The sequence below is a fragment of the Carlito syrichta genome, unplaced genomic scaffold (genome assembly GCF_000164805.1).
Source record: "Carlito syrichta isolate Samal-C Ts95f unplaced genomic scaffold, Tarsius_syrichta-2.0.1 Scaffold301602, whole genome shotgun sequence".
NCBI classification, from domain to species: Eukaryota; Metazoa; Chordata; class Mammalia; order Primates; family Tarsiidae; genus Carlito; species Carlito syrichta.
In genome coordinates this window covers 170,010-181,803 of record NW_007245698.1, presented here as the reverse complement: position 1 = coordinate 181,803, position 11,794 = coordinate 170,010, and the positions used below count along the sequence as shown (strand labels likewise).

At 46.1% G+C, this 11,794-nt stretch overlaps 1 long non-coding RNA gene across 1 annotated transcript in view; it reads left to right on the top strand.

Annotated features, from left to right (window-relative positions):
• The first annotated feature begins 9,222 nt into the window (after nt 1–9,222).
• Nucleotides 9,223–11,794, top strand: part of LOC103257168 — a 130,461-nt gene continuing 127,889 nt past the window's right edge. The window contains exon 1 of the long non-coding RNA XR_002481798.1: nt 9,223–9,644. This is a non-coding gene — a long non-coding RNA (uncharacterized LOC103257168). The remainder of the gene's footprint in view (nt 9,645–11,794) is intronic.

The window sequence follows — 11,794 nt, the reverse complement described above, 5'->3', positions numbered from 1 at the left end:
GCCTTGAGATCAGGACCGATTTCATAGTTTCCGCTGCTCACGGCCACTTATCTGCCACAGACATCAAGTCTCTAAGGGAGAAAGTTGATGTTACTTGCAAGTAATCAGCTTTCACTGTGTTTCTTTAAGCTGGGTTTGTATTCACCTGGTTAAATCAATATGTCATATAAGGAAACAGAAACCAGCTGCATCGAAAGGTTCAGAGTCTCAAACCGATTTCTTGGGTTAAGATTTATCACCTGTGCCACCGCAATAGAGGAATGTTCTCTCCTTTGTTTAAAAAAGTGGAAATGACAATAATTACATCTTAATTCTAACAGGTTTAAATGACTACTTTAAAAAACGTTATTAGGATATCAATTTTCTTATTTAAAGCAATTTTAAAGCTTCTGCCTCTGAGAGGACTCAGATGGACAATAGAACACCTTTGCCACCCATCCTTCCCAGTTCTCTGACAAAACTTCTGAGTGAGTGGACTTTGAAGGACTATAGACCTGTCAAGGCTTTGGTGAACCTATTGGTTTATAAACAGAGGAGTGTTGGGTGTTGTGGGGTGTAGTTCTTCTGTGGGTTCCTGACTTCACTACAGAAAAGAATTTTGGAGCAAGTCTATAACATAGTTTAAGAAATAATTTATTAGAAAGAAAAAACATGTTCAAGAAGGAATGTTTATGTCCTAAGGGAAAGAACACGTGCTTGTCTCTGACAAGAGGCTTTATATAATTTTATGACGATTAAGCAAACTATCCCATGAACTAGAAGTGGAGTGCTGTGGGTATCTGGTCATGAGTTTTGATTACCATCTCTCAACCTTTTAAGGTCACAAGAATATTTTGAATAATGAAAATTGCTGTCTAGCTAGATTTGGACTTTTCCTAGAATATCGTGTCTGTGTTTTGGGTAATTCCTTAATGTTTGTGTGATTTACGGCACTGGTTACTCTGCACTCCAACCTGTAAGGGAGTCAAATCTGACATACCTGGCTGGTTGGTGAAGGTCATGTACCGATATGAGAGACACTAGAACTCTTTTTTTTTTCTCTTTGAGTTGCAGTCTCACTCTGTCGCCCAGACTGGAGTACAGTGGCTGCTCCCGGCCACCGCAACCTTGACCTGCTGGGCTCCGGTGATCCTTCTGCCTCAGCCTTCCAAGTAGCCAGAATTATAGGCATGCACTACCACGCCCGGCTGATTTTTTGATTTGTTGCAGAGATGAGGTCTCACTGCCCAGGCGGGTCTCGAACCCGTGGGCTCAGGCAATCCACTCACCTCAGCCTCCCAAAGGCGCGGGATTACAGGCTGAGCCACCGAGCCTGGCTTAGAACTCTTAATCACCCTGTTTCTTGGTTTCCTACCTAGGGAAACCTGTCTAACTATATCTAAGCCACGTGCTGTGCTAACTATGCCTGCCTCAAGAGAACAGGTCAACCTGAGGGTGCATGACCAGCTCTGGAGAAGCAATTCAGGGTGGGAGCTCATGTATCCTAAACTCTAGTTTAGTAGATGTGTTTCCTGCTTGAAAAGGTCACATTTAGTCTCTGATTTTTAAAAAAGAGAATAATATTAAAAGTCAAGGACAGTGGGACAATTTAATAATTGTATTTACTTGCTATTTGCTGAATCGCATTGTCCCAATTATAATGAGAAGTTTACTCAGCAGGGACATTTTGGGGTCACCTCAGTGGTGTGAAGTCATTGAACTTGCTGTTCATGTCCATAGAATGAGTCATCCTAGAGCAGGGTGTGTCTTCTGGGCCCTGTGCCCATCTTCTTACCAGGTTCATCTCCTTTGATCCAGGTCTTAGTGGCCACTGGAGAGCAAAGCTGAGAGACAGAGGCAAATCTGTCCAAGTAGCTCCAACCTTGGCATTTCCATTAGCCCAGAAGTTGGTGTTTCTCTTCCTGGTCATCCTAGACCACAGACAAAGTATCTTAGAGTTGGTTCTGCCCGGGTGGGAAACTCACATCCCCTCCTGCCTGCTAACTCTGAAGCCAGGATGACAAAACTTGGTGCTGTTCCAAGGGAGAGGTTCGATGCAGGAATTCCCTGGCTGCACAGGGAAGACCCTCAGTTTTCAGTTCCATTTGATTTCTGAAATGAAATGAAATGAATAACTCAGAACCTTGATTTTTAATTTTTGTGGTTAATCCTGTTTTCACATGTATCACAAATATGGACAAAATGGCATACGTGGTCTGACAATTAAATTTGTGAACTCATCTTTCAAAAAGTGCTACACACCTCACTGCTGAATATCATTATGGCATTGATGCCAGTGCCTACTCCACCCATCAGAGTGAGTTTGGAACTCTTTTTCTGGAATGGCCATCAAAACTGTTCTCGTATTATACTTGATGTCCTGAATGTCAACAAAATGTCTTCCTTCCAATATTGCCTTCATCTTTGGGTTCAGGAAAAGGTCATTGGGGGTCAGATCAGGTGAAGAGGGAGGGTGTTTTGACACAGTTATTTATTCACTGGCTAAAAACTCCCTCACAGAGAGTGCTACATGAACTGATGCATTGTCATGGTGCAGGAGCTCCTTCGGGACCATTTTTGCACACATCTTTCTCATGCTAAGATTTTTAGTTAAGATTTTCCTAACTGTTTCTCTGTGGATGCTTATTTGGTCTGCTATGCTTCTCACAGTCAGCTGACAATTTTGATGCCACATTAACAAATTTTTACAATGTTTTAATCAGTTCTGCTTGTTACTGGTTGCCATGATATCTCTTCATCAGTGATACTTTCTCTCCCCTCAGAAAAATGTTTAATCCATTGTACACTGCTGTTTTCTTCATGGCATCATCTCCATAAACTTGGACTCAAATGTCCCTGATTCCACTTCCACTCTTGCCAAGTTTAATAATAAATTGAATGCTTCTTCCTTGCTCTAATTCAAACTCCAGCATTCTTATGATGGTACACAAAAACATGCAACAACAATAATGAACACCACTCAGCAAGACAGAGCCACACACGAACACAAGCACAACTGTGAAATACTGATATACCAAGGTTATGAAACCTTCCTGAATTGTTTGTACAATGCTGCCAATGTAAGCCTATAGTGGCAAGTCTGTATACTTAATGGTGAGACCTCCTGTTTCTCAGATGTCAAATTAAAGACAGATAGTGACCACGGTCATGAAAGAACATTCAGTACCAGAGAAAAGGGGATTAAGCATGGGGGAGAGAGCTACCGTGAGATACCACCAACCTGGAATTTGGTGGTGGTGTTGGGGGCAGTAAAGAGACCTGGTACCACCTGTTGAGCCAGAAGAATCACCCCAGGTCCAAACACTAGAGCCAAATCTTGTGCTGTAAACATGTGAGACTTTGTGTTGGAAGCCTTGGCTTTGAATACTGTGTTATCAATAGCCATGAGAGCCAGGGCGATATCATCAGTATCCATAAAACTCATCTTCTTCATTTGTAAAAGAAGGATGACTTATTTTGGCAAAGTTATTCAGAAGATTAAAAATAATGAGTTTGCAACACACGGGTAGCACTTGCTGTTTTGACTTCGTCGAATCTGCCTGCTCTGCTTTCAGCTTGGGCATTCACAGTTCCTGGGTTGATGGCTCTTGCCTGGGCCCTGTCTGCTGGGAATCAGAGGAACCCTGTCCTCATACATGGTGGGGGAGCTCCCCGAGGGTTGACGTGATTCATGCCCAGCCAAGGAGCTGCGTGAGAGCCAGGCCCAGAGCTTGTGCTGCATGGGAGCTGGGAGCTGGACCGTGGGCTTGTGGGTGGAGGCAGGTTCTGTCCAAGATGGGCAGGAGCAGTCCTTCTGGAGACTGAGACTGGAGTTGACAGGGCACAAGTCAGGATGGAAGTCAACGAATCCTGATGTTAGCTCAATCATACCACGCTAAATCCAGACCCAGCCCTGGCTTTCAGTGGGTCCTGGCTTTCAGTGGTTTGGGGTTTTGTCGTTGATGCTCACATAAAGTAGCATCAAAGTGGTATTTTTTTTTTTTAGTAGGAGTCTCACTCTGTCACCCAGGCTGGAGTGCAGTGGCACACTCATGGTCACCACAACCTTGACCTGCTAGGCTTAGGCAATCTTTCTGCCTCAGCCTTCCAAGTAGCTGGAGCTACAGGTGTGCCCTATTATGCTTGGTTAATTTTTTGATTTATTGTAGAGACAAGGTTTCACCAAGTTGCCCAGGCTGGTGTTGAATCCCTGAGCTCAGGCAATCCTCTCACCTCGGTCTCCCAAAGTGCTGGGATTACCAATTTCAGCCACCGCGCCCAGCCCGTATGCAGTATTTTTACCAAGAATGATCACTCCTTGGAAGGCAGCTATTAGGATGATTTGGGTGGATGTCTTAGTGTCTTAAGGAACCCTTTTTATCTACCATTTGAGAAAAATATCTCACTTAACACTCTTGTGTATGACCCAGAATTTTGCAGGCCCCAGTAGCAGGTGGTGAGAGGCCATGGGAAGCCTAGAAAGTAGTGTAAGGTAGCACTCCATGGACTTTTCTCTCATATGAGTCAAACCCTGAAGCCAAACCATTCCCTCTTGCATTTCAGGGTACAGAAAACTATTCCCCTGGGCATCAGGTCTCCTCCTCCTCTCCTGTACACAGTAGCAGATATGAGGGCCTACCAGAGTGTTCTATACCATTCCAACCCAGGTCCTGTGCAGCCCCAGGTTTGTGGCCCTTGCCCAGTCCACATGGCAACCAGGCCCATTCTCTGCTGATGCCTCTCCTAAGTCTTGCCCTGGCTGTGGGCTGGGGTATTCGCCTGGTTACATCCAAGTCCAGGACCACCTCTCTGCTCCTCCCCAGTCCCACTGGGTTCTACCTCCCTGCTGGCTGGTTTGTAACCTGGCTTGTTAAGGAATCAGATGATCCACTACTTTAATTTTACTCACTCTTCGAGGCAGAGCCTTCACCATGGGAGTTGGTCACGACTCAGTGGAAATTAGAAAATTTGAATGAAAAAGCTGCAGTCTGTTCAAAATCACCCTTTTCTTTCCTGAATTCTTCTGTTCTTTAACCAGCCTCAACCTCCTTGTCTTGGCAGGACTTCACTGAGGCGGCTTGTTTCCTCAAGTCTTTTAAATACATCTCTGAGATCAGGGGTCTTAAATTAGAATGCTCAGACTCTCTGCAAAAAAAAGAAAGATCATTCTTTTAAAATTTTGTGTTTTCATTTCAGTGATAGCCCAGCAGAATTTCTTTTACCCGTTATGAAGACTAATCACTCTGGGAGAGGTAATTTGCAATGCAAATGCACCTTTTCTCTCCCCTCTAGATATATTTTTGGCTTCTTAGGTCAGCGTTCCTCAAATTGGAACCTAAAAATATATTCTCAAAATAACATATCTCCCGTTAAAGTGGCCTGTGCATTGCTCAGGTTTGAGAAGCTGGACTTTTGAGTGATGCCAGCATTGCCAACTCCCCAGATGTACCCCAATGCAAGTGAATTCAGAATGTGCAGGAGACCAGGCCCTCCCTAAGGGGCATCCCTACACGCCTTGTCTTTGTTTGCACTCCTTGGTCCATGAGATAAAAAGCAATTTATGCAATTTCTCCCCATATCGTCTCTCTGTGTGTGGCCTCAGGCTCGAGAGCTCATTCTCTCCATGGGGTAGAAGGTCCGACTGTGTATTCTTAAGGGCTGACATGTTCTAGTCATACCATCCTTTTCCAGTTCCATCCTCGGACAGTGAAGTGCCTCTTCCAGTGTGCTTGGAGTCAAGGTACAAGGGTCTATGACTTGAAACCCCAATACAGCATCATGGGGACTGAACTACAATAGACAGATAATGTCTAGGATTATTGGCATCCTTCTGGAACTTTCTATGATGATAAAGTTTCATCAGGAAAGGATGGCGGCATCACCATTGGCAACTTTTTCTTAATGTTTATCCCGCTCTCCTGCCTGGCTCATACTTAGCTCTCAGAAAGCAAAACACCTATAGTTTCCTTCAGGAAGCTGGCATGGGCTGGATAGACGTGTTAGCCAGTGTTCTCCAGAGAAACAGAACCAGTAAGACATAGACAGAGAGATATGGGGAGTTTTGTTATGGGGATTGGCTCATGCAATTATGGGTGCTGATAAATCACAGGATCTGTAGGCTGGAGACCCAGGAAAGTTGCTGGTATAATTCCTGAGACCTAAGACCTAGAACTGGGAGGCCAATGTCCAACTTCAGGAGAAATGGATGTCCCAGCTCCAGAAGAAAGAGTGAATTTACCCCTTTTCTGCCTTTTTGCTCTATACAGGCTCTCAACAATCTGAATAATGCCCACTCACATAGCTGAGAGTGATCTTTATCAACAAAATTAAATGCTAATTTATTTCAGAAACATCCTCATGGACACACCCAGAAATACTTTTTTCTGGCAATCTGGATACTCCTTGGCCAGTCGAGTTGACACACTGAAATGAACCATCACAAGAGGTGAAGCTTCCTCTGTACCATGGGCATACCTCTATCACAGCTTGTAAAACAGATAGCTTAAGATATAGCGCTGTCTATCCCACAGGGGAGAGAAGAAGCTCCTGCTTGTCCAATAAACTTTGTAGAATACAATTCTGTGCCTGGCATAGTGCTATGTGTCTGACTGTAATTATCCATGTGCTAAAAATAAATTGAACACCATGGAGGATAAAAGTAGAGAAATGTGCTATGGACATAGTTAAATTATCTACTGGACTTTTTTCCCCCTCAGTTTTGATGGAGACTGACAATGATCAATGATCAGTTTTCCCGATTTATTTAGGTGGGTCTATGTGGGTATCTTCCACAAATTCTTCAACATCCTGCCCACTTCTACAGTATTGCTGCACCTTCTCCATTCATGGCTTTAAACTCTGGTCTAAGGCACACTTGGCTTTATTCTTGTGGTGGCTGTCTGGAGGGTGGAGTTAACTGAAAATCTTTTTCTCTCCTTTCTGTTAAGAGCATCCTCATCCTAAGTGTGTTTCTTGATATGTGTTGACGTTTGTAGGTCTATACATGGACAAAAGATAGCATGGGACTACTTTGGGCTACTTTGGTGGGTCTGAAATGTATTTCAGGAGATAGCAGAAATCCAGATGCCCCATGCACCTCCCACTCCTTCAAAAACAGAGTAACAACAAGACATATTCACTCACAGAAGGCACCTGCACGGTTACGTCTCGCGCTTCATAACTATCGGGGAAGAAACACTTTTAGGCGGAATCAGACAGTAAAAGATCTGTTTTGCAACTCTCTGACCTGTGATGCAGGGGCTTTCACTTGATCAATGTCTCCAAATCTCTGTGGAATTCAAATTTGGCCAGAATGAAACTAGACCAATCTGGATCAAGCCACCTTCCTAGGCTGATTTCCCTGCTGGTGGGATCCCTTTGGCACAAACTTCATGTCAGCTCAGTTGGGTTCCTGGAGCAGCAGGGAAGCATCCCAGGCAGGAGGCATCTCCAGTGCTCTGTCACCTCAGGGCCACTCAACAGTGGAAACGCTTATCAGCTGGTGACAAGATGTTTCTCTAACGTTGCTCCTGAGGTTTTATCCCCCAAGGGAGCCTGCATGAATCAGTGGATGTAACTTCTGGTAATTCGAGATCATTGTTAGATGAAACTCAGAGAAATATCTTGCCCCAAACAAAGTTCAGATCGCACTCTTCACACATACTCACTGTCCTTATAATGATCCTACCTGGGAGGGCCCCTTGAGCACCACTTCACAGATGAGGAACCTGTGGCCATGGAACCTGTAAGAGGCAAAGCTAGGATATGAATGGAGCCTCACAGGAGAGTAAGTGGTGTAACATTCAGACTCTCTGTGAGAGATGGCCTGGGTTTCCTCCCTGGGGCTCCAGCTCTTGTTAGAACCCCTGGGCAAGTGCCGTCACCACTCTGCGCCTCAGCTGCCTCATGACAAGAATGGGATTTGAGGCTTGCGTGGGTCAACATTGCTGCAGACTCCGGATGGCCCTGCACACAGTCAGCATTGGGGGAAGGGAGCTGTGCTGTCTATGCTCTGACTGGTCTCATTTGCCCGACAAAGGCTTGTTGGATGCCCGACAGGTTCCAGTCACTGTGCTGGGCAAAACAGGTGACACACAACAGAAGTCGGCTGCCCTTGGTGCTCATGGTGTCTGAGGGAACCTGGCAGATGGTCAGGAGGTCACTGACAATTCAGCACAGTTGGGGACATACACACATACAGGCCCACACACATGTCCATGTACAAACACACAGCACATGTGTGAACACAATGCACTCGGCACACATGTGAACAAACAGCACAGAGCACACACATAAACATGCACACACCCACACAGCTCATATGCACACACACCACATACATACACACATGTACACATACACAATGTGCATACACAAGGGAGTCTCACACATAGGCTCAGGGACAAAACAAGGAACACAAGCCACATATATGACTATTCAGGGAAGCAGCTGTGGAGACCTGGCAGATTCTCTGCAATTTGTTCTCAACTTGGAGTGTAGCAGTATTGTGTTACAGATGTGAAGAGGTACAGCTCAGCAGGGTGAGATAGATGTCTGTCGCCCAGCTGGGCAGCGTGGTCTGATCGCAACTGTGGAATCCTGCCAGTGTTGGGCAGCACGCTGCCACCCACACCGATCAGGAGCTGCTGTGGCTGGATCGTCCTTCAGGGATAAAGGCCAGCGTGAGGCCTACTGAAATGGTGATGAGTGGCTGCACCTGCCTCAAGTCAACATTTACTTGGTAAAGCAAGTTGTGCCCTTCTGCCTGGAGCAGGTATTCCCAATGCCATGGCTGCCACAGGATCACAGGAGGGAAGGGAAAGCCGCCTCACCCATCCTTTTCTTTCTGGCCATCAGACTCTGGAGTTGAGGATGGGTAGAGGAGAGTGAGACTCTCTGCTGTTCTTCCCATGAGGGTCGCCTGCGCAGGCGAAGGTGCCCTCCTGCTGCTTTAGAACCGTGGGGCATGGGACAGCCGGAACACACTGTTTCTATCCGCCTTCTCCGTCTGCACTTGGTAATTATCTTTGACACGAGGGCGTTTATCTATGGGGTTTGAGCTGTTTGGAGTGCTTGGAGTGTTCCCAAAAAGGAGTAAAAGAACAGCTCGTTCCAGCTTAAAAAAAACCAAAACCCGAAACTGCTAAGTGGGCTGTAGGGCTCCCAGCCAGATCTTCATGGGTGGGGTTAATGTAAAGAGCAGTGATTAGTAACAATTAAGGGAAGCTATTTTGCACATTCCCTGAGCAGAGCTGTGTGTGATCTTGACATGGCGGTGAACTTGGTTGTGAGGACGGTGACATGACTTTCTCACTGAAGCGATGGATTCACGCAGCAGAGGGAGTGAGCTGGCTGGGACGGGCTCATCTGCTCATGGAAAAGAGAACCACTGAGCTATCTGTTTAGAACCCACTGCGTGTGTTTTCCTTGGAACAGAAACAGCATTTTAACACTGGTTTCACTGATTATGAGAAATTGATTCCTGGCTGCCAACCATACGCCCTCTCTTCATTCCCCAGTATGGGACGTGGGATAGATGGTGCCAAGCTGATACAAGTCCACAGTGCTTTCTTTCCTACGGAAGCGCCATCGGAACCCTGTGAGACTTTACCAGGAACCCATAACATTGGACTTGCTGCAGGGTGATAACAGACCTGAAGGCCAAGGTAAGGGACACACATGTTTTATAATTTATGTGGAGAGACATACACCTTTGCGTCTGCTAGAAACCATGCATTGGGTGTTGTGATGCCTGGCTGTGTGGACCAGCTGAGCCATAGTGAATCGGCAAGCAGGTGTCAGGGAAAGGAGGATGCAGGCTGAGCCCTAAAGGTAGGGTAGATTTGGAGAGGCAGAGGAGGAGAAGGCCTCCGTGAGCATTTCAAAGTCAGCATACAAAAAGACGGGAGGCTGAAGTGAATCACACACATGTCTGAGGGACAGATGATAGCATTTTCCTCATGTTGCAGGATCAGGTTCCAGAACCAAAGCCTCCTGTGTGCTCCTCTATCTTGCCCATCTTCTGAGGGTGCTCAGGTCATGAGTGCCCACATTTTTGGGGCTTCTGGGTTCTCTTCTAGTTCTCTCAATCCTCTGAGCTGCTGGTTCTCCTGTTGGAGGTTGCTTGTTGGATACTTCTAGCCTGGGCTTTTTAAAACTGGAGGAGCATGCTTGGGCTCCATGAGGGCTGAGCAGAGATATACAGGGAGGCCCACATGTGATATACCTGGATGTCTTTAGAGGTTATAGCTAAGTTCTACCCCCTCAGCTTGACAAATACACATGCACATCCTGGGAATGGGAGTTGGTGGACTATGCTTCAGACCTGGTTTGTATTCTGCAGATCTCAGGCACACCCAGCCCTGTCACATTGCCTGTGGCTGTTTGCATACTATGAGGCAGAGTGAACGAGCCATGACAGAGACTGCACAGCCACAAAGCAGAACATATTTACTATCTGATGCTTTTTGGGAAGAGTCTGCCAACCCCTGAATTGTTTAGAATTCTTTTTTCCTTAGAGTTTCATGCTAGGGTATGGGATTGTGGAATGGGCCATGCTTCAGTGAGGACCTAACCCTTCCATCCCACCAATGGCTGGGTCTCCTGCAAGGGGCCTCCTATATACATGGGTGGATACCCCATCTAAGACCATGTGCCCGTGCCTAGTCATGCCTTTCTACAGACTGCCTTCCTTGGCCAGCCTTTGGCCCTAGAGTCTGCCATGAAGAGATTGTGGCAGAGAAGGGCTGATAACAGTTAAAACTATTCCTTTTAAAAATCAACCTGCAAGCTCCAGACTTGCTAGACAATGGGATGTGAGAAAATCAAATAGCCAAATGTCGTTTTCCTGAAAATGCAAGCTAGTAATCCATTCCCAACCTTACCCCCACATCCTCTCTTTGTGAAGTTATTGGTTTACAACCCTTGCTTGTCATGTGTACCCTGAAGACAATTCGTTCTTTGAAAATCTGGTTTTGCTAAATACAACCTTGAAAATTCCAAAGAAAAATGTATAGCCACAAAACCCGACCCCCTCCCTTACCTAAACTAAGGTATAAATCCCTCTCCTCTTTCTCTGAGTTGCTCAGCCTTGGTGCATTAGCCCACTGAATTGCACTGGCGCTAATAAACTGCTACTTCCTAAGATAGCCTTGGTGTCATGGTTTCTCTGTTTTCCTGCAACAAGATCAGATCCACAGGAGAGGTCCAGGTGGGCCCTGGTCAGATGTGGGCTGCCTGAGTGACGAGGACCAGGTGAGGGCTGTGTGTGGATAGTGTAGATGGATGGGTTTCACTCCTAGATGGGGTCTCACTTTTGGCTCCATGGATTCTTCACTCCACTCTGTAGGAGCAGAAGGACCAGCTTGTAAGTATCGGGCCCAGGGCAAGAGCTCCTCTTGCTTTGTGTGCAAGGATGGTTCTGCTGACCAAGGAGAGGAGTATGTGGGGGTGGGGGTGGGAGGACTGATACCCTATAAACTGCAAAACAGCACCCTGCCAAAAACCTTGGAGCAAATCCTGAGTGCATTTGTGAATGCTTTGACCTCAGGCTCTAGACAACATCACTGGGTCAACAATCTTTCTAGTCCTTTCCCTGATGTTGGGACTCTGATCCTCTAGCAGGTATGTTGAGCTGGGCTGACACTTCTTTGCTTTTACTTGGCATGACCCCAATGGCCACTTTGGAAGTATCATCCTCAGTTGGCTGCAACTGACCCAAGAATCAATGCCTATGGGGTGTCCTGTGTTTGTTTCCTATTTTTATTTTATTTTATTTTATTTTATTTTTGAGTTGGAGTCTCACTCTGTCACCCAG